The following is a 24016-nucleotide window of genomic DNA, read 5'->3' as shown; positions in this document are numbered from 1 at the left end:
AGAGCAGAGACTGATGCTTGGCAAATATGTTCGGATACTGGTGTTGGCTTCCATGAGGGTAAAAAGGGAATAATACATGAACAGATAGAATGAGAGGGTGAAATACAATGAGAATAGAAGAAAGCTGGGTAGAGCAGCTTCAGTCTTGAGATTTTGAGCAGCCAGACTGAGTGGTCTAGCTCTGAAGTTTTTCCCTCAGTGCTCAAGGTGACCCGGTAGCCCTTCTGTCAGGGCCACACCCTGCACCCTCGCCCTCCCACTACTCCATGCAGCCTCCTCCCACAGCTCTGAACTTAAGGCTGTGTGGATGTTGCAATCTTCAGTTTTGGAAAGAACATAAGACAGTTGTTTCTCTGACCTAGGGGCTTTGGCCATGGGCCTTGCAGCTGTTTCCACACGAGACAAAGGCAGGCAGGGGCCAGAAAGAGAACCTAATGAACAAACCAACATTTACAAGCATCTGATGAGCCCTTATCGGTGCTGGGAGCTGGCCTAGCCAGCAGGGACTCCAATAGCAGCAGGTATAGATGAAGTCAAGGCAAGGGATCTCTCTCTCTCTCTCTGTCTCTCTGTCTCTGTCTGTCTGTCTCTCTCTCTGTCTATCTGTCTCTCTCTCTGTCTATCTGTCTCTCTCTGTCTCTCTCTGTTTCTGTTTCTCTCTCTTTCACCCACACAAACACATACACTCTCTCATTTGCACATTCTCTCTCTCTCTCTCTCTCTCTCTCTCTCTCTCTCTCTCTCACACACACACACACACACACACACACACACACACACACACACACACACACACACACACACACCAGCTCTGCCCAGGAAGTAACAATGGAACAAAAAAGATCTAGAACTAGTCAGCAAGGGACCTGGGCGACTGAGACTCATTTGGAAGATCCAAGCTCTACTGTTTAAAGGAAGAGGAGAGGGGTGTTTAACGGGAGGACTTTTTGTTTTATTTATATACAAAGCGGAGCTGTTTTTCCAGCAGCCCCTGGAAAAGGAACACATTTGGACACATGTGGAGAGAGCTGCATGAATCATGGAGCTCAGAGGATCTCAGAGTAGAGGATGACAGTTGCTTGAAGTGCTTGGGGCTAAAAGGATGCGATCACACAGCTCAGGAGGGTGGCTGTGACCATGACTGGATGCTGAGATTAACTGAAGGATGATCTGGAGGAAAGAGCAAAGTGAAACCCAGCACTGTGGGTGCTTTATAGTCAAAACAAGGAGGCTTGGTGGAGAGCTACACCCACAAAAGACTGGAAAGGTTTGAGATGCCCTAGCAGTAGCCACATTTGTCAATGAAAAACAACACCCTGGACCAGCCAAGGCATCAAGTCTTTGATCAAGCCCTGGAGAGAAATCTGTCTGGTGTCATTTATGTGTAAATCAGCCCCCAAACTGCAGCCTGCTCACCGCGAAGGATATTTGAAGATCTTGTCATTCTCCGACTTTGTTCACTGATTTCCTCTGATGAGATGGTTTGAAAAACCCCGAGTTTAATATAACAAGGGATCGTCCCAACTTCAGCTGTCTGCACGGTGTCATTTCCTATGTCTCAGGGGAGCTAGTTTCAAAGATGCCTTGCAAACAGACCAGAAGAAAGCAGAATCCAGACAGGGAAATGTGATTACATCCCAGCATGAGCCAAGGAGCTAGTTTTTCTTCACAGTTGTTTTTACTTACTATTTGCATCAAGCTGCCTAGAGGTTTCCAGCGTCCTCTCACTCTGCCTCCAGCCAGACCAGAAGCAGCTTGGCCTCAGGACACGCTCCAGAGTCCCTATGTTTTGCTCCTCCCCAGTTTCTGTGTGTGCTGGATCTATCTGCTCCCTGGATTTTTGTTTTGTTTTGTTCTGTTTCTTTGTTTATTTTTGTTCAGAGGTCACACCCAGCAGTGCACAGGGCTTATTTCTGGCTCTGTGCTCAGGGATTATTCTCGGAGGTGGGGGAATTTGGAGAACCATATGGGTTTCTGGGATGAAACCAGATTCAGCTACTATTGCAAGGCAAGAATGCAAGACTTACTATTATTTCATTCCCAGAACTTTGACAAGGCTGTTGGCAAAGGGTTGGCACAGCTTCTCTCTTTCTATCCCCAAGAACACAGAGTGTCTGGGGTTCCGAATAAGGTCCATTCAAAACAGGGTTCACTAGGCCTGCCTTTTTCCATGATTTTACCATGGTGGATGGGCCATAGAGAGTCCCACAAAAAGCTGCAATCTGACCCCAGTTCCTCACTCCTTCTTCTCTACCCGAAGTATATTGATTGGCCAAGGAGAAAAGGACCAACTTCTACCACCACCATCAGGGGCTAAGACTTGAGGAATAGTCTTTAAATAGGGTCCAATACAGTCCAAATCAGTTCATTGGAAATCCAGCAGACTCCTCATCATGGATTCAGTTCATGACCAAAGTGGTTCTGCCAGCTTCACCCTAGTTTTGCAGGCAGATAGATGGGTTTGGGATTGGAAATAACCTTTGGGTAAGCTATCTAGGTATCAGCCTGTAGTCCAAAGCCATGAAGACCACATCCTTTACTTCGCAAATGCTATTGAAGATTCAGGAAATGAGGCTACAGCTGGACGCAGAAAGTGAGGCATGAGAGCATGGAGGCAAAGTGAAGTCCACTTGATGTATTTGACCTGGGTTTGATTCCCCTTCTCCTTATATGATTCTCTAATACCTACCAGGGTGATCCCTTATTGAGTTAATATAAAATATAATGTCTAATGTCCACATTTCTAGGTGAGACCTTTCTCAGCAATACACAGCCCACACCTTTAGCCTCTTCAGCAGAAGGGTCTGAAAATTCAGGGTAGTAGCAAAGGAAAAATAATTCATGAACAATCAGTTAAAGTTTCATCAAAGTCAGCCAGCTTTATCCCAAGGTCCTATCCACCATATGCTTTTTCTCACATGGATTCTATGTTAAACTTATTCCAAGCAGCCTTCTCTCTGCTGCTTCTCCTCTGGCTCTCTGCCTCTTTCTCTCCTCTCTCCTCAACCAAATTCTTTTTTTTTTTTTAATTCTATAGATCCGCACACATCAGTGTGGGGGGCAGCACTGTAATCCAGGTGTGATTGACATTTCAACATAAAGTTTAGGGCATTGGGGAGGGATGGATACCTAACAATCCCTGAGTACAGATAGTAGTATACTCTGAGCAGGCATGACCCATTGAAACTATGAAACTATAAAACAATGAAACTAAAGACCTCCAGAAAAGAATGGACAACACCCATTGAAATCTAAAGGTCCATATAAAAATATAAAAAAATGTCCAATATTCAAATTTTTTTCAACTTGACAACACCTTATAAATGGATGCTTACCCAGCAGAGGCAGCTTGGAAAGAGCCCAACTATAAAAACATCTTTGTGAAGGCACAGAGGATGCATTCTTCTCCTTGGAGACTGTCCCTGTACCACTAAGAATTGTATACTCATCTCTGGAGATGACAGGTCTACATTGAACATACATTTCCCCGTGTAAATGACTTTAAATAGAACTATTTCTCATTATCAAGTTTCTTCTAAACTGATTCAATTCTTTCTCCTATTTCTCCTTTTTCCCCTCCCCCTCCTCCCCTCTCCCTCCTCTACCTTTTCCTCTTCCTCCTCCACCTCCTCCTTCTCTCCTCCTCCTCCTCCTCCTCCTCCTCCTCTTCCTCCTCCTTCTTCTTCTTCTTCTTCTTCTTCTTCTTCTTCTTCTTCTTCTTCTTCTTCTTCTTCTTCTTCTTCTTCTTCTTCTTCTTCTTCTGCTGCTGCTGCTGCTGCTGCTGTTGCTTCTCCTTTCTTCCTTTTTCTTTATTCTTCTTCTCCTCCTTCTTCGTCTTCTTTATCTCCTTCCTTTTCACCTTCCTTTTTTGGGAGGTTGGGGCCACACCAGGTGACACTCAGGGATTACTCCTAGCTATAAGGTCAGAAATCACTCCTGGCTTGGGGGACCATATGGGATGCCGGGGGATCAAACCACGGTTCATTCTAGGCTAGCATGGGCAAGGCAGACTCCTTACCACTTGCACCACCACTCCAGACCCCTTTTTTACTCCTTCTCCTTTTTTTCACTTTATCCTTCTTCTTTCTCCTTTGTTCTTATGCTTTCTACTTCTCCTTCTTTCTTCTCATTTATTTTTGTTTGTTTGTTTTTTGTTTTCCTGGATCGGCTGCTTGCAAGGCAAACACCGCTGTGCTATCTCTTCGGGCCCCCGTCTTTCTTCTCATTTCTTTTTCTCCTTCTTTTCTCCTCTTCCTTCTTTTTCTTTATGGAATATCCACTGCTTGTTCTAGGATGGCTCCAGGCCCTTGGGTCTATAATGGATGGAAATGTTTCAAAAAGACCTGTTCAAGGCTTAGGACTTACTTTATAAGCAATTTCTTGATCTAGCTTAAGTCCACATCTCCTCCATGCATTCAATTAATGGAAGCCAATTCCCATGCCCTGAGGATCAAGTGGACTCTGGCACAGTTAAATTCTTCTTCATGGGGTTAGTGAGACATGTGTATATATCAGGTGCCTTCCTGTAGCTGGCTTTATCCAAAATACCCAGGGTCTACCCTGAGTAATGCAAGTGAGCCTCATGAGCAGAAGAGAGATACTCTTAACTCCAGGCAACTTCCTTACTTTCCACTTCACATTAGTTATCTGTATATCTTGACATGTTGCCCAAGAGTCAGGTGATCTGTCATATAATTGATGAACCACCTCTAGGACCTAATTCTTCGGGTGGGAGTCACTTCTACCACCTACGACATAGGTATTCAACTTCTCTGATTCCTTTTCTCCAAAGATTGAATATGAGTATTTGATCCTTAAGTTTAGATAGGAATCTCTGGTTCTTTCAGAATTTGTAAAATGTGTGAATTTGAGAGAAAGATGGAGGAATTTTGTATGGGACTTTACATACAATTCACACTAGAAAGAAAATGCCTACACATCAAGGCAGGAGAGTAGTATGTGGCCTTAACCAACCCTAGGTTGAAGGATGCTCTAAGCACAGAGGACCAAGGACAAGACTGCAAAAAAGGGAGCTGCTGCCTTGTCTGTGGAATTGGGGAACAGAGAGCTTCTTAAAATCACACACCTGGAGGAATCAAGAGGGCTCTGATTTAAGAGCCCATTAGACTCACCAAGACATGATGTGACAAGTAAGACATTGCCAGGCAGGAAGCACCTGGGCAATAACAGGGACATCTGAGAAAGTTCTGAGAAGCAAATAAATCATTCATGGAGGGGCTGAGTCTCATTCATGAATGCAATGGTTAAATGAGAGGCACACTTGCCATTATAGGCAGGATCCAGATCCTAAAATGCCTAGAAAGCTGTTCTAGCAAGTTTAGAACTCACACTCAATATCACCACAAGTAAAATTAATTCTGCAGGAGAGGGCCCTCCTGGCTGCAGAGAAAATGGGATAGCTTAGAGTTAAATGAATTTTTATAAAGTTGGAAGGTTAATTCTCTATTAGTAACCCTGGGCATAAGTTAATGCCTCAGACCCTGTCTCACAATCACATCCCTTCCCTCTCAGGGACACTGAGGGGAGCCCAGTCCAGAATGAAGTCAGTGATAATCATGTGCTTAATAATAATTAAATTAATAAAAATTAAATTAATGAAAGTTCTTGATGGTGCTGGATGATGGTGGATGGAGGGTGAGGCCTTTCTTGGCTGAACCAGGAGTCTGCAGCTTCTTTGGTTTGGCGGGTCTGAGAGTTCAGGATAATAATGAGGAAATGATCCACAAGCAGTCAGGAGACATGAAGATTTATTATAAGCCCCTAGCCACCATGTGTGACTTCTAAGCTAACCTTTTAAGCAGCCTTCATAAGCTGCCCTGTTACTGATCCTGCTCTCTACCTCCTTCATCCTTCTCCTGAGGCTTCTCTTGCTGAATCTCAATGAATTTCTTTTCACACCCTTGAGGCAACCCCTTTATTAGCAACCACAGACCCCTCCCATCCAGGTAAGATAGGTGGAAGCTGGGGTAGGGGTAACAATGTGACTAAAGGAGAGAAGAAGAGACTGTTTGTTGTTCATTGTAGCCAGAGCTGACATATGGCAAAAGCCTCCAGGGAAGTGGTCACAAGTGATCTCCAGGACAGAGCAGGAGGAAATGGCATGCAACTGTGGAGACTGGGGACTCCAAAAGGGACATCCAGTATGATAAGTTTCTACACCTGGACCTCAGAATAGAATCCACTCCTCAGGGACTAAATAACATAGAATGAATCCTCTCATGTTTCTCTGCAACAGTTACCACCTATGTGAAATGGGCCAAAGCTGTCTTGCACACAAGTCTAGAGAGGGCATGGTGAGACCATGGATGGCAGGCAGAGAAAATGGATTTCTCTCCAAAGTGGCAGCTGAGTGCTGGGAACCCCTAATGAATGTCAGTTCCCTCTCCTTCCTATTAGTGGAACTGAGTCAACCTCATAAATGAAAACACCCTCATAAAAGGAAAACACTGTGCACACATTGAAACTGGCCTAGAATATCATCCCAGACAACCTCTGTCCTCTCTCTTTGGTAAGATCTCATCAGATGTCTAAGTATACTCAACCCAGATCAGGATCAAATTACTAGGCTTGATCTGCAAGAATAAAAGCAGCCTGTTTTCAGGAATATTGCAAGCAATGGGAAGTCCACATAAGTAAGTAGGGGCTGGCAGTGGCTGGGTGGTGCTCAAATGGGAAAAGGGTATCTCTCTAGACTGGGTTGTCAGAACCATCTTAGTATAGATCCATTCCTTCTTTCTTGCAAGGAGCTCTCTCAGGTGCCTCAAGTATGAGTCAAAAGCTGTCCCTGGGATGCAGCAAGTATTTCACAATGTTTTCAGTGAATGTTCACAGGCTAGGGTACCTCCCACACATCGTGGGGTCAACTGATGCTGAAAGGAAGCAGCGGTGAGATCCTCAGACCCTTAATATGCATTAAGGTGGATGTAGAACTGACAAATGGCAGGTGCATGTGTATCAAGGAGGGGTTGGTTTGAGAGTCAGTGTGTAGCCTAACTCTGCACCAACAGGGGGAATTGAAGGCAGTGCTGGTACCACACAGGCATAGTGACCCATAGCAATTACCACTATACTTGCTTCTACAGTGTTCCACCTATTTTTATCTCAGAATGGAATATCCCAGTTTAGCTGAACTATTAGCTTCACCGTAAAGGGGTAGGAAAAAAAAATCATGATAACTAATAGAAGACTGAAGATGACACAGAATATTTTGGGCCTCAGACTTCAGAATCCACACTGAAGCTTTCAACTCAGACATGCTGTTTTGCCTTCAGGCACAGAAGAACAAGGAAGGAGAAAGTCTGGAGGTGAGAACCTACCAGCCTGTGATTGAGAGAGATGGAGAGAAGTGTGGCTTCCTGTCTGGAAGTGGCACCACCCACTGCATTAGTTTCCTACGGCTGCTGTTTTAAGTCAATACAAAATGTGTTGCTTGAAACAGAGCAATATGGTCTGTCTTAACTCTGGAACCCAAAGTCAAAATGTGACACCAAACCATGTTGCATTCTATGTTGAAGACTCAAAAAAAAAAAAAAAAAAAAAAAAAAAGAAAAAAAGTAATTCCTTGCTTTTCTCCTCAGTGGCTGTCTAAGCCCTGACATTTCCCGGCAGTATGTTAGAAGAACCCTTCTAACCTTTGTTCCATCTTCACATGCTCTTCTCTACTCTTCAGCAGGCCCTCAACAGTACATCTGGGCCCTCTCTTAATAGGATGCTCTGATCCCGATATCCTTACATTTAGCTAAAAGGATCATTTTAATGAGGGTCCAGATGGCCCTATCCTATGTGAAAACAGCATTAATTTGCTGCATCCACCAAAATTAGAAGCTCAGAAAAAGAAGAGATGCAGGCTGGAGCAATAGTACAACAATTAGGGTACTTGTCTTGCATAAAGCTGAACTAGGGGGCCTGGAGAGATAGCACAACAGCGTTTGCCTTGCAAGCAGCCAATCCAGGACCAAAGGTGGTTGGTTCGAATCCTGGTGTCCCATATGGTCCCACGTGCCTGCCAGGAGCTATTTCTGAGCAGACAGCCAGGAGTCACCCCTGAGCACCGCCGGGTGTGCCCCCCCCCCAAAAAAAAAAAAAAAGCTGAACTAGATGTAATCCCTAGCACTGCATCCGGTTCTCTGGGCCTTGCCAGTAGTGAATCCTAAAGATAGAGCCAGAATTTAGTCCTGAGAACTGTTGGGTATAACTACCTTCCAAAAAAAGAAAAGAAGAGATGTACAAGGGAAACTATGATGAGTTCCAATTCTGATATGTTGGAATTTATGTGTTAGTAAGACTTCTGGATAGCAATATCTAAAAGGTAATCATATCCATAAATCTTCAGTCTAATGTGAACTATCAAAGCTGAGTACTAAGACAGTATACCCTAGTATATACACACTGAGACAAAAGAAGAGCTCTGGACAAAAGAAACATAACCATTGAGATTAGAGAAATAACCACTAGTGTAGGTATATAAGAAGGGACCCTATTGACTTGTCACTGGTTTGGGAAGTTTAAGCAAGAAAAAAAGGCAATCGAGAAGGGAATGGGTGGCCTAAGGGAAGCACAATTTCATATAAGGGTTGGGAAGTAAAATCTGACAACACAGACAATAGTATCATTCGGTTTGATTGCTAATGGGAGGAAAGGATGGGATTATATTTAGACATGGACATAAGGTAAAAGAAACTTAGACTAAAAGGAACTCTCTTCGTGGATGGATTGAAAAGGAAGAAAGGAGGAGTGCAATTGGCAGGGCCTGTGCCAAGGGAAAGCATGGGGGCTGAGCCTTCATAGGAAGAGCAAGACTATTTTTGAAAGCAAAGAAGTTGTTGGGGAGGACAGGAGTGGCAAGTAGCTGTCTGTCCCTGTGAAGTCAGGAAGAAGAGGGAGATGGTATTATCTGCCCATTTTTTCTGTGAAGTTGAAGATAAGGTTATCTACAGGGAAAGAGTGGGAAGTGGTGGGTGGGAAGTTTGAGAATCTTGAAAAAAGATCTAAAATAACTACTATGGGAAACAAAGCTGAGTGGAGCACAGAAGGATTTCTTGGCAGCATCAGAAGGTAGGAACCATGGATGACTCTGTGGCATTCTGCATGGTGCTGTGAATTTCCCAGCAGTCTTGGGAGGCCTGGAGTTCATTTCATTACTGCTGAGTTAGGCATATCCAAGGAAAATGCAGCAAAATGTTAATAAGAACAAGGCACAAGTATAGCCAGGGAGATTCAAGGGATGAACCTTAAAGCCAACATACAGAAAAAAAGCAAGGAGGACCAAGGAGTTTAGGAGAATGGAGAGGTAAGAGAAAGGCATTTTGGATGAATACAAGAACTAATGGTAGGGCTGTGAGAATGCAATGAGAGTATAGAAATATCTAAATTAAAAACCATGTAAGTGTAAGAAACAGAGATGGAAAAGCTTCAGATGTTGCAAGACCCATGTGGGCCAAGAGATGAGGAGGATCCTGTTTCCTCTTTTTAGAGGCTGAGATTGGGATCCTTTTATAAGGGATTTATTAGGGAGATACTCTTAGGGCAGTGTATTGGAAGGATAGGATAAAAATCAGAGAAGAAAGCTCAGGATAAATATAGCCTTATCTATCTGTTCAGTAGGAAACCAATTATACATTCAAACTGGGACTATCTGAGGCAAAATCCCAGCCTTTGTGTTTCAGTGCCAATCAGATATTGTCTGAGGGCACCAAATAATCCTTGGTTGAAGACAATGCTGCAGAGAAATGGACAGCTGTGAGCAGCCCTGTCACAGCTGACAGTCCCCACAGAAAATTTAGGAGACTGTGATCTTAACATGAACTAGGAGCTATGGTTGGATACTAAAAGCTTTTGATTCAGATGCAAACCAACGTCCAAAGTCTATGTAGGTGAGTTTCAGAAAGATGAGCAACTTTCAGCAAAGTAAACAGCTGGGAAGGTTTTGTTCTCACAAGTCACTAGATATCCACAGTTCAAAATGTCGAATATATGATGAAGATGTTGTAAGGGACAGTGACACTTTCACACAGATCAGTAGTTCTGGAAGGAAAATTGGCCAAGATGAATAATTGGAAGGTAAAAGATTGTCCAACATAATGTAGGCATTGCATCTCAGGAAAGGTAGTCGAAGCAGAGTCAGTGTTCTAAATAAGAAACAAGAAGAGGCTCTCACTCAACTAGAACTGGGTTACTATTACATTTATCCACACTCAGGACTGATAGAAGGAGAGGGCAAGCCCCCCAAAAGATGTCAAACCCATTCTCAGATTGTCAGGCCCTGAGCGACCTTTCATCCTTTTAAGCAGAACTAGTCAATGGATTTTTCTCAAAATCTTCTTTGGATTTTTCCTTCCTTAAAACTCCTCCTATTTCAGCACACCTCCGTATTTGTTAAGACAGGTCTCCTACAGTGATTCCAGAAGCTCCTGACCACAGAAAGAAAACTCCCTTTCATCTTCAGCTCACCATCCTCCTAATGAATCTCAAAGCTTTATAAAGCTCAAGCAAAAGCTAATTTTTGAGATCAGGTTATACTCCTGGATATTTATGTACTATTTTTTGAACTCAAAAGTAAATCTGGAAATTATGCAAATTAATCAAATGACAAGAAAACTATCACATGGAGCATAGGTAGTCATGTAAAAAAAGCATAGAATTGGATCATTCTGGTGTTAAGTGGAACCTTGTCTTTTATGGATACCATTGACCTCAGCTATAGGAAGGGAGATGCTCCCATTAAATTGGCTCCTGCCTCAGATTCCAGACAAATAATAATTTTTAGTATAGAACCTGGCAACACACATCTTTAAGTAATGTTTCTACTCATTATTAGGACCCTAAATGAATGGTACCCAAAGACCTGGACATCAATATCACTAGCACTGTGGTCAAAGGTAGAATATAGATTAAACTTAAAAAGAGAGAATTATTATCCAAGGATAAACAAGACCTCTTTCGAGTCCCCTACACTGAGGCCAGTTTAACTGGTCTTCCAATAAAACAGACTTGGTAAATCCCAAAGGACATTGACATACCAGATAACATTCAAGAAAGGCAAATTCTCTCTCTTGCAATCTCCTTTCACTTTGAGAAACAGAAATTCTATTGATTTATGCTTCTTGATCCTTATTTACTGATTTCTTCTGGTGGACAAGACTGGTAGACAGGTGAGTATATCACTAAATGTCATGGACATATGGCCACATGATTGATCTCAGCTCTGGACTATGTGGAGAGACATGAAGAGGAAATGAAAAAGAATCTTGAGAATCGTTGACAAGATAGATAGGTTTCTGGGTTTCGGTTCAGACTTGAGTCAGGTATGGTGGCTGAAGCTGGCTCTTCTGTACTGAGCCATCATAGCCTTCTTCTTGTTCAGAGTGTCAGAAAATTCATCTCCCATCCTGAGACTCAGGAAACATGCCATGAATAATCAGCTGTCCAAACTCAAGGAAGTAAAGCTGCCAGGAATACAGAGCCAGACAACTCATGATGAAACCACGGGATAAGTGGGCATGGGCAGAGAAAGAAGCAAAACTTCAAGTTCTTTTTCAAAAGTAAGGATAGCTTGGCAGAAACACTTGGAGAGATTTATTGTCTTTGGGCCAAGGAACACGGGCAACAGAATTCCAGCATTAACAAAGCCAACATCTTACTTGTGAGGACTGCACCCAGGACTCAGGGACTCTTAACCCACAGACACTACCCTCCACTCACAGAGACTGCAACACAAAGACCAAAGTTTTCAGAGAGTTGGCTTCTCCTGACTCTCTCTCTCTGTCTTTGACTTATAGGTGCTCAGCCTGCTATTGAATCTTTGCATAGCATATCTTCTGGGTGATTCTGTTTCTCAATAGGCCCTTCTTACAGAGCTACAAGCCATATTGGATTACCACTCTCATGACCCCCTTTAACCTAAATTGGATCTTTAAAGGCCTCTCCAAATGCAGTTACTTTCTGAGGGTAAGGATTCCAACATGGGAATTTAGAAGGACAGAATTCAGTCTATAACACCCCATAAACCCACTTATGATGAAGTGACAAAGTAATGTACAATAGAAAATCACTCTATTCTTTTTTTATTAACTGTTCTTAATGGATTCCCCTCCACTCACCCCTGGAGGAGGTCTTCCTCAATAAATTAACCCAATAAAAAGTCTATTTCAGGCTAAAATAAAAGCTCCCAGCTTCTTTTCCAATGTAGAGCATCACTCCTAATTTTTTTTATTTCTTTCCCTTCCCAGTACTTTCTGAACTCTTTTTTTTCTTAACCTGATCCCTACCAAAGCTACAGCATTAAGCTGTGACCCCCCCACATTCTGAGTTAAATGCAATTCACTTCTTGTGTGTCCCTGAATTCTGAGGGGTCAGGAGTTAAGCTCTCCAAATAGCTATCTCCCTCCTAGAGTTTTAGCTGGAAGCTGGTTAGGAAGGACCCCTCCTCTCTGTCATAAATTAGATGATACTCAACAAACTGAAACTCCTATTTAAAGAACTTGAACCTGACCCATCTTCTACTCTTTTTATAGCAAGGGACAGAGAAAGATGTGTTTGAAATTCTTGTTCGTGCCTATAGAGTTGTTCAACACCAATTTGATCACTGTCAGCCTTTGGGGTCTCAGCAGAAACTAATAAAAAAAGTTTCAGTTTAACATCCTTGAAGATTTTTTATAAGTAATTTTCAAGTCAACGGATAACTTAGACAATCTCAAGATTTTCTTTAAGTATATAAACCAAGTGTTAGTAGCAAGAGCTGGTCCAAGTCTGCCAGAAGATAAATAATGAACCAGCCTTATAGAATAACCTGTACTCCTGGGTCATGGTCTACAGTCCACTGTGATTATATTAGACCTAAACCAACATGATTTCTGACTCATGTGTTTGGAATTGTCTAATACATCATTAAATGCATATTAATGCAGTTCACTTGAATATGTTGAAGAAACACCTCCAACCCTGTTACCAAACTCTTTTTTTTGTCTTCATTTTCCTGGAAATGACATTGTTCGAAAGGGTCTGACTGCAAGGGGAAGAGAGGAAATAAATAATTGTTGAGGTCAAGGTGACAAGTTTGACTCAGCAACATAAAAACACATTATGATTTGCCCCAGCATTGTAATTGTTACTGGACTGGAATTGTGTAACTTCTCCCTCCCCACTGAGCATTCTGTCCTCCTTTCCCTTATTCCTCACACTCTTCCCCCTAGCAAAGAGGTTTAAATTCAGGAAGTAGATCTCCCATCTGCTCATATCTTCTCTTATCACCATGGTTACTGGGCCCAGAGTGGTCTCTGTGGAGACAGAGGCAGAACAGTAACCAGGGACAACTAATAGCAAAATCATGTAAAAGTGGGGTATTTTTTTAACCCCCAGAGGAATTGGCTTGCCTATACTTATGTCATCTCAGTTTTTGAGGGGGCGTAGTTAATCCAGAACAAAGGATTAAATGATATTTGCTAATTCCTTGTAACTATATCAAAAGACTCAATGCTCACTTTATACTATATCCAAAATCCCATGTGAAGGGGATATGTGGTGGGAAGTTGATGGCCAGATCTCAGTCCCTTTCAGCCTCCACAAAAATCCCAGGCATTAATATGGAAGACAAGAAAAATTATCTAATACTATATATATAGGACAATGGGGGAAACACTGATGAAGATTTTAATTCCGGACTTCCAACTATTTGATTGCATGCTCCAAAACAGCAAAATTGCATCTCAAGATCTGGGTCCAGCTGTTTATATTTTATATTCATTTTCCAACCAGGCAATGTTTTCATTGTCCAGACTCGGAGCTCACACACCACAAGAAAGGGGAGAATGCTAATGTTTGCAGTGGTAAGAGAATATTCTTCCTTTAGTGGAAAAAAGAATGAGATTTGGAATCATAGAGGCTTAACTTCCAGGTGAAACTCTACTCCTACCTTTTTTTCAATGAAATGGTGGAGCAGCAGGAACTGGATTAGAACATATTATTGCCACCCTAGCTACTCATGGATGGCCTTTGAGTATGTCACAAAGATGCATGACCCACTCCCCCAATCACTAAGCCAGACTGCCAAGAATGGAGCTCAATTTTATTTTCTAGTGGTTAGTTTCCCACCACTAGCATAGATGTTTTCTCCCATGAGTTCTATGAGAAGAAAAATCCTGTGAACAAGAGAAACCACCCAAAGTGGATCATCTGCAGGCCTGGAGATGATGAATCTTCTTTTAAAAAATAATTTTTAAAATTGAATCACTGTGACTTACACAGTTACAAAAATTATTCATGATTGAGTTTTATTCATAAACACCAATCCCTTCACTAGTGGACATTTCCTGTCACCAATGTTTCCAGTTTTCTTCTTGCCCTCCACAGGTTCTATGACATTTTTATTCTCTTCTCTTTCTTGCTCTATCTTTCTCTCCCTCTCATGCAACTTTATTCTGCTATCAGCTCCTCCACTGACATCGTCTTGGCAAACATAGTGGAGCGTGGTACCATAGCATAGTTTCAGCCAAAGGGGGTGGCATCAACACCAATGCTTGTTAACATAGCCATAAATCAAATGCATGGACTTAAACGTCTTTCCATTCATGGACTTAATGTATTCACATATAAAATGATGGTGGCAATATATTTTAAGTGTTCAATGCAAACCCCAAACTCCATATAAATTCAGATACTGGTGACATACTCACTATCTTTGTGACCTTGATCTTCATCCATCTGAGTTTCTTTTTTTATGCCCACAAATTGGAAAGAATGATGATTTATAGCTCCAAATGTGATGATAGGGGAATCCACCTAACTAATTATATAATGCACTTAGCAGCACCATCCTTAGAATAAAAACAATAGAAGTTAGAATTTACAAATCAACATTGCAGCTTTATAGGTTAGAGAATTGGACTTGCTGCTCTCTGAGGATTTTGCCGTTACTGATGCTGGGTCTTAAGGGATGAACCAAGCCTTTGGCAGACAGAGAGCATCACAGATATGAGAAGAGAGAAACAAAAGCAGAGAGGAAATCTGTTCATAAGCTGGATATAATGAATGGGTGCACAATCTATTGGGAGCAGGGAATAATAGGATTTGACATCAAATAAACAAGTAAAGGAGATTATGAAGACCTTCTAATACCAGAGAGTGGAATGCTGGCATTTTATGTGCACTGGTGATCCCAGATATTCTCCAACAGTGGATTTTCACTTAAATTAAAATCCTATAAGGAAGCTTATTGTATTAAAGCAATAAATCATAGTTCTTTGGTTGCAGCCAGGATGGTGATTCTGAATCCATGCCTTCATTGTTCGCTCATAGGGTCTCTAGCAATCCTTCTGAATTTGTGAGTAAATAAACACAATTAGAAAGGTTAGTAGGACATAAACACTGCCTTTTTGTTTGTTTTTCTTTCCCGTATGCTCTGCTATGACAAATCACTAAGTATATACTTCTTGGGATCCCTGTAAGATCTGATACATGATCTCAAACCATGAAATCCTTGAACCTGACCCACTGATTTAATTTTACTTGTTTGCCACTGCATGCTCCAATTTCTTGGAGTAGTAGTTAAGAGGTTTACAAGTAAGGTTGAGGGCAAGGTGTATTCTCTGTGGGTTATGAATAATACCAATAATTTCATGGTTCATTAAAATAAATGGTAGGTTACCTTCACAGGTGGAAAGATGACCTGTCACAACGTTACTGGCAAAGTTTGGCGCTAGTCATTTGGGATTGGCTTAACTTGATCCTTATCAACGTCTTGTATTGAACTATGTTCTACATGTGTTACTCATTGGATAACTGCCAGTTTTGTTTTGTTTTCCTTCTCAGAGTGAAGTGGAGACTGATAGTGCCTTGTTATGACTCAAATATTTAAATCAAAGTAGATGCCTGTTAGTTCCAGCCCACACACCATTAACCATGTAGGTCATATGACTAAGATCAAGGTTAGTAGGATAGAAACTAATCTATTCACAAAGAAATCTCATCAAGAGATGCTAGAAAGGGGGGGGGGGGTAGATTGGTAACACAGCAGCAGTGTGTTTGCCTTGTACATGGCTGATCCAGGATGGATGCAGGTTTGATCCCCGGCATCCCATCTGGTCCCCCAAGACTGCCAGGAGCAATTTCTGAGTGCAGAGTCAGGAGTAACCCCTAAGTGCTGCCTGGTGTGCTCCCCCAAAATAAAGAGATGCTAGAAAGAGATAATGTTAACAAATTACCTGCTACAGGTAAGACTTGGGGGGAAATCAGAGTAGAAACCAATCCAGATGCAAATCTATTATTTTAGTTTCTGAATGTAGTCCATGTGCTACCTATTTCTGCATGCCACATTGCCAGGAAGCTCTCAGTTTTTGACCTCTGTATTTGACATCGGTCCCCATGTTTGTTGCCTCTTGACATTGCAATGACACAAATACTGAGTGTGCTTTGCTTCCTAGCCCAAGAAGGAATTTAACAATCATTCAGTCTTTATGAACAGTTTGATATGGGAATGGAGTAAGGATCTCAGAAAGGGTGGCTTGCTAAGGTTTTATCTATTTTCACTTTGTAGTTTACAATGGCATCTTTGAAATATAGTATGATGAAAAGAACCAAGCCCCTGGAGTCAGAGAGACTCATTTCAAAATAACCACTCAGGTAGTCACCATTTCTGTGACCTTGGATAAGCTGTTGCATCTTTTAATGCGTATGATTCCTTATCTGTAAAATATGAATAATAGTAATTCCCTTTCAGAATGATTATTGTTTTTCAAACATACTGTCACAGTCCTGCCTCTGGGCCTTCACACATGCTATTCCCTCAACCAACCAATTATTCTCTTGTTTATGTATGTGACTCACCTTCTCCCTTCAGCCAGGTCTCTGCCAAGATGCCATCTTATTGAAGCTTTCTTTGATAGTTACCTAGATATCAGTGCATCTCCTTTATTACATGCATATTACATACATATCTCCTTATCCTTTACCATACAACTGTATTTACTGGCTCCTGACATCTGTTTTTATTGTTTGCTTATTTTTTGAGTAGGTTCTCAATTATTACATAGACTCAGTAAGTACCTGTGGGCTGGTTTTAACCATTTTAATGGTCCAGGTATCTTCATTGTCTTTGATGTGGTCTGGAAGCACATAGAACATTTATTGAATTAATAAAGCATGAGGATTCAATGAGATTGTTTATAAAGTTCCTCAAAGTGACAGATCATACTGCATTCTTAGTAAATAGTAGCAGTGGCCTTTCCTAGCCTGTCCTCCACACTGAGCTCACCCTAGCCCTTTCCTTTTTCAATCCAAAGCATAAGTCAGCCAGAAAAATACTGAGCATCGAGAGTGCAAACCCATAAGCAGACTTGGGCACACATTTTAGAATTGCCAAACCATTCACTCTCTTCTTCCTTCCTTAGCAAACAGAAGAGCCTTGGTCTTAAAGGGCCTACAGAGGAGTTCATCATCTTTATTTCCTCTGAGGGCCCTGCACACATCATCACCCAGATCACCATGTGAATCACACGCATTCAGCTCCTTCCTAAATGCCTTCCTCTGTGTAAAGCAGAAAAACCAAGCCGGAAAACTAAGCCCTAATTAAATACATGCATGCTTCCATTTACTTCTAGTAGAAAAGGCTTTATAGAACAGTGCATTTACATGAATTGTGAGCCTGAAACTATTTTAAATCTCCACCAAAAAAATCCTATAGTGGTGACTCTGGTCTTTCTAGCATGTGGCTTAAAACCTGTGGACAAGTTCGAGAATCTTGTAATCTTAAGAGATATAAACCCCATCAAGTGTTGTGCAAGGAATCTCAGCACAACATAAATTTTTAAAAAAATAAAAAATCTGCAACATATGTATTTTTTAGCCTTGAATTCTTTGCTAAAAAAATTAAGAGAAGTAAGTTTTAAAGCAAACAATAACAGAAGGCTTAACTAGCACCAACCAAAGCCCAATAAATCCTCAGATAATGACTTTAGCAACACATTGAGAGAGATACAACTATTATTTCAAATAGTCTTTTATTGATCTAAGCTTTGATAATTCCATTTGCCTTGGTGTTGTAACAAACAAAATGAAATAAATTTGTTTGTTCCTGAAAGGCAGATTCTGTGATGGAGTGGGAATCTAGGGAGACTTATGGTTGGAAATTCACACTGGTTGCAGAATTGGTGTTTGAACATTTAATACCTAAAACAGTTGTATTATGAACAACTTTGTATTCACTATATTATAATATTTTTTTAAGTTTCGGTATTTAAGATTTAAGGTTATCTGGTTTCTATGTAAGGGGCAGTGGCACAGGTCCTGTAGATATGTCAGAGTCCTTGCATGGGAGAAGCTGTTTTTTTTTTTTTTTTTTTTTTTGGTATTCCCCAAACCTTGATTGCACATGAAGATGTCCAGTATAACCAGAGGGGGGTTCTGAAATGGGAAATCTGTGCGCACTCTTAATCCAAAGAGGAAAAGTGTGACTGTGGAAGAGAAAGGGCAGAGCAGGAAAACTTCATGGGAAGTATGTGAGCAGCATCCACAAGAAAGCAGAGGCCAAACTAGGTTGGGCAAGGGACAGAGTTGGACAATTGAGGGCTTCCTTGTGAGTGTTCTCCTCCCTGTCTCTATCAAGAACAATGAAAAACTTCATCATATATGATATCACAAGATAAAAACGTTTCCATGCTGCATTTTTCACCTCTTTTGACAGAAGTACTGTGTAGTCTTTGCCCCTCAAATGGACTTGATCTTTCTGCTAAGTGACTCACCCAACACAGAAAATCTACTGGTCTTTAAAGAAAGCTCAGGGGGCAGTATATGACTTCAGCCTTCCATGCTTGTTTTATTTATACAGACTCGATGACTTTTTCTTCTAAAATCTGCTTCTGTTAGTGTCCTTGGGATGTTCCTTGACCAATTCCCCACAGTTCTAGACATATTTCATGCCTCTGCATGGGTCTATGAGATTCATCACCATCTGGACCAAGTACCTCTCCAGCACTAACCCTCAGCTCGGCTGTTTGGTTTACTTATTAACCCATCTGAAATAGGTCTAGTTTTCTGAACTCATATTTTCACTTCACTTTTCATGCCTGCTCTTACTAAAGAACTTTCTGGGTCAGCTAGTTCAAGTGGTAGAATACATGCACTAGTGAAGTTTTGAGTTTGAACTTCAACACTATATTTCCTCATGCCCAATTCTGCCTCTGGTGCCATGATAGTCCTATATAATACTTGAACTTAGAAGAATCATATCTTGGATGTCATTGTGGAAGCATTCCATGGTTTACTTGGAGAGAAATTCTATACAAAATGCAATTAAAAATCAAAATACCTTCCTATGTCTTTGCCTGAATTGTTCTTTCACAACCTCAACACTTGGCATTTCAGTTCAACTCTGAGTTTTATGGTTAACCATCCTGCTCTGGGCAGAGTGCCTGCTGGCCCACTTAGGAGATCTACACCAGTCCCAGATAATATTGGTTTCCCTCAGCAGTGCCTTCTGTTTATAACTGTCCTCTCCCTTACCAGGGCTGACTTTACATTAAGCATAGTACCTACAGCTGCCTCTGATTTTAGAGTCATGCCAAATCTAGTCATAATTATAATAACATGCAATAATGAATGGGACCCTGATTGCGTTTATCTTTACTAGTACAAGAAACAATTACAATTTTAAATTAAAAATGGTTGAAATAGTGCAGTCCCATACTTCAAATAAATACCTGTAGTTGAATTGCTAGATAAGGCGACCTTTTAATAAAATAAAAAAACAAAACAAAAAAGATGATCTTTTTGTCTCTTTTGAGGAATCTCTGTAATATTTTTTATGAAAGATACACATATATATAGTCCTACAAAAGTGTTGGTGCATTATCTTTCTTCCATATTTTTACCAGCATGTGCTGTTTCTTGTCTTTCTGATAAAACCACCTTAGAGGAGTGAGGTAGTAACTCTTTAGTGGTTTTACCTTGTAGTTCCCTGATAATAATAGAGGATGAATATCTTATCATGTACCTGATGAGCAGCTAACTTTCTCCTTTGGCCAACTTTCTGTCTGGGTACTCTAAAATTCTTTTAATTAGGGTATTTTATCTTTGTGTTTAAATTTCATACTCACTACTAGGCTATATACATGTTTTTCAAAAAGGTGAGATCTTGCTACAAGTGGCCAAATGGACAGAACTTGGCCTAGATTAAATTAAATTTAAGATGTTTTTAACACAGAATTCTCAGTATGTAAGTCCAGTAAACTCCTTCCAGGAGACTCTATTCCCTCCTTCAGTGTACAGCTAAAGAAACTAAGGTCCCTTAGTCCAGGGATGCCAGGTGCCAGGTAACATAGCAGGACACCCATCAACAACAGGGCTGAGAGCAAGTGAAGAGTTTCCATCCCTTCTTTTTCTGTTCATCTCACAAAGTGACAGTGAGAGGGAAGCATATGAGTGTTCCTTCCCCTTTGAAGTATTAAGTTATTTTGTATTCATTGGTTGAAAGAGAGAGCCATTATTGCATTTGTGGAATTAGATGAGGGAATTTACCTTTTTCTGGGATCCTGTCATGAGCAATAGCTCTTAGCATAATCAGCCACAACCAGACTATAATAGATAGACTGGTCAAACTTAGCCAGCTGGAGTCTTCTATAGGTCAATTCCAGATAGGAGTGTTGATCCTTCTAATTGCAGAAACAATCCCTGGTCACCTCAGGACAGTGTAAAGATGTTCAATAGAAGCTTTCTTTCTGCTCCAACATGTCCCCAATGTTGCCTCCCCCAGAATTTCCTATTCTGCTATAACCATCCCAGCAGGTTGAAGGCACATACTTAAAGACACCCCCTACCCTTGCATCTTGCCTCCTCTTGGGCTTACTCGTTCCCACAGTTTCTGCCAAAGGCCTTCAGAGTATTCAATAAGTGAGCTAATTAACTCTCGGCATGGTTTCAGATGCCATGAATCTGCTAGTAGATTCAGAATTTATGAGAAGAATGTCATTGTTTCGACTATTTGATTTATAGTCAATTAACCCAGAATATCAGAATAACCAAGGTTAATAAACTGATTCTGTCTGTTGTAGGGGAACCCTCAGGTTATTGCCTTTTTAGTTTAAAAATGTATTATTTCATCTATGCTGTTAATATTGATTGATCTCATGCTCTGTGTCAGATGCTGGAATTAAAAGGTGAAGAGATCACAACTCTTGCCTGCGGAACTCCTTGAGGGGGTGTGGTGTTGGAGAAATATGCTGGCCATTACAATAGTTGCAAGAAGTGTTAAAACTGAAGAATTTTCAGGGTGGAAATCTTATTTCTGACAATCTGATAGACTGGGTATTTATAGAATAATCTTCTGTGAGACACATTTTAAATGCTTTTAAAGTATTTTTTTAAATTTATTTCTAGGCATTACTGAGTTGGAGGAAAAGGGAAATTCTCAGAAACCACAATGGCAAAGAAATATAAGCACGAATCCACAGCTAAACCTGTCCAGAGCCAGAATGTTCTGGGGGTGGATGCTGATTTGCAAGAACTTAGTCTTTGGAATTTAATGAACATAAGTGATGTAAGAGCAAAACCTGGGCTTTTAGCAGAGTTGACTAAATCAGAGATTTCCATAAGTCACTCATTTTGAGTAGAAGAGCGAGTAGATAAAGCTAGAATAAGAACTTGTTCTGCTGAATGGAGGATCAGGGTTAAAGAAAGAGAAGTTAGGCAAAATTAGGTAAGATAGTTCAAATGTTACCCAAAGTTGAGCCTGTTCTTTGTAGGTTTGCAATAAGTATTCGTTTATGTAAAATATTATTTGTTTTATTTTGGAGTGGAGGAGGAGGATGTATTAGGTCATATCAAGTTCTAAGCAGGGATTACTACTCAGGAATTGCTCCTACTAATACTAGGGGAGCAAATCAGGCTAGCTATTTAACTCTTTAATATTTTTCCAACCCTGTGCTTTATTTTATTATGGTCTTGCTTTACTATTGTTCTGAAAAAGAAAAGGCAAAACTCTCTGGAGAATGATTTTCAAGACCAAACACTCTCCTCGTCAAGGAACGCCAGCATGGGACATCTAAAACATCACACTACAATCATGATGATGGGAAAACAAAGCAGGCACCCATGCTTAGAGAACAAAGATGGTAGCTCTGATGACCCAAAAAGTAAAAACCACTACTGTATTTTCCGGCTTATAAGATGAATTTTTTAAACCATGAAAAACTTCTTAAAGGTCAAGGGTCATTTTATACACTGATATACGGCATGCTAATACTCCAGCTTCAGGGACAAGTGATCCTCCCCCCTTACTGCTGCATCTCTCTGTTCAGCCTTTATGGGATACAGAAGAGGCGCTCTGTCTTCCTCTAGCTGTCCTATTAGTCACTGCACCCCAGCCAGCTGCTCTTGGAGGAGCCATTTCCCTGCTCTCAATGTAGATCACTGTTTTATGTTTACATGTTTGATGACAAATAGCCTTCTGTTTATAAGTGACAGTTTTCCAGCTAAGTACATGCATGACATAAGCATTTGAATTAAAATTTTCATATTGAATTAAAATCTTATTTTTTTAAATTTCCATCTGTTGTGCATTAAAAGAGAGGTAGTCTTATATGGCAACTATAGTCCAAAACCTATATTTTAACAAGAAAAGTAGGGGGTCATCTTATATGCTCAGTTGTCTTATACACCAAAATATGGTAATTTAGCCTCTTAAATAAGGACTTTAGAGAAGAAATATGGAGAACTCAATATATGTAGAACTCAAATATATAAAACTCAAAGAAAGCATGGAACAAGCTGAACAGGCCACAAACAAGAATCAAGAGGTTCTGAAAGTAGAAATAAGAAAATTTTAAACCTAAATAACAGGACTGAAAAACTTGGTAGGTGAAATGAAAACCTCATGAGAAAGTCTATCCAACAGAGTAACAGAGTAACAGAGTAACACAGAATCAATGATCTGGAAGATGGATGCATAACAACTCTATACAACAAAAGAGGTTGGAAAAGAGTCTCAAAACAAAAAATTAGACAATGGTAAAAATCTACCAGGAATGTGAACAAATGAAAATAGAAACCATTAATAAACTCAGCAGAAACAACATCAAAATTATTGGAATAACAGAGACACAGGAAAAAAATTTCCATGAAATATCAACAATCAAGGACATCATCGAAGAGCTTTAAAGAGTGCATTGAACCAAATCCTGCATGCCCAAAGAGAACGAACCCAAAGATATCCAAAGTAAAGCACCGCAAGACACATTCTAGTCACAATGATGAACCCCATAGATAGGAATGGAATATTGAAAGCAGAAAGATCAAAAAGGGAAATTACATCCAAAGGAACATCCATAAGATTTACCACAGATTTGTCACAAAAAATCCTTAAGGCCCAAAAGCAGTGGTGTGATATAATCACAGAACTTAATGAAATTAATGCACCCAGCCAGTCTTAAATTCAGATTTGATGAAAGAATACATAGCTTCATGGATAAACAACAGCTTAGAAACTTTGCAGACTCAAAATCAGCCTAAAGGATGAATTGAAGACCTACTTTAAGATAAAATAGACCACAAAATACACCAAACTCCTACTAAAAGATGACACTAAATTCTATGACAATCATCTCTCTCAGTGTCAATAGATTAAATATACCAGTTAAGAGACAGAGTGGCAAAATGGATCACAAAGCTAAATTCAATGTTTTGCTGCCTACAATAAAAACACCTGAATAGTCAGGAAAAAAAAAAAAAACACAGAATCAAACTTAAAGACTGGAGGACAATCATTCAATCAAACAACTCCATTAAAAAGGCCAGAATGGCCATAATAATTTTAAATGACATAGACTTTAGACTTAAAAACTTAAAAATACAGAAATAGACATTTCTTAATAATTAAAGAATATGTACATCAGAAAGAAATCACATTCCTAAACATATGTGCATCCTATGAGGAACCAGAAAAATACTTAAAACAATTGCTGACAAACATGAAGATATTAAGAACAACACAATAATAGTGAGAGGTTTCAAC

At 40.4% G+C, this 24016-nt stretch overlaps 1 long non-coding RNA gene across 1 annotated transcript in view; it reads right to left on the bottom strand.

Moving 5' to 3' along the window:
* Nucleotides 1-783: 783 nt before the first annotated feature.
* The window catches only part of LOC126024448 (uncharacterized), a 601864-nt gene continuing 578631 nt past the window's right edge, over nucleotides 784-24016 (bottom strand). Inside the window, exon 3 of the long non-coding RNA XR_007500879.1 lies at nucleotides 784-809. This is a non-coding gene — a long non-coding RNA (uncharacterized LOC126024448). The remainder of the gene's footprint in view (nucleotides 810-24016) is intronic.

This window comes from Suncus etruscus, chromosome 12 (genome assembly GCF_024139225.1).
Source record: "Suncus etruscus isolate mSunEtr1 chromosome 12, mSunEtr1.pri.cur, whole genome shotgun sequence".
In the NCBI taxonomy this organism is placed as follows: domain Eukaryota; kingdom Metazoa; phylum Chordata; class Mammalia; order Eulipotyphla; family Soricidae; genus Suncus; species Suncus etruscus.
Note: the sequence above shows the minus strand (reverse complement) of the source record. Positions and strands in the feature narration are given on the sequence as shown.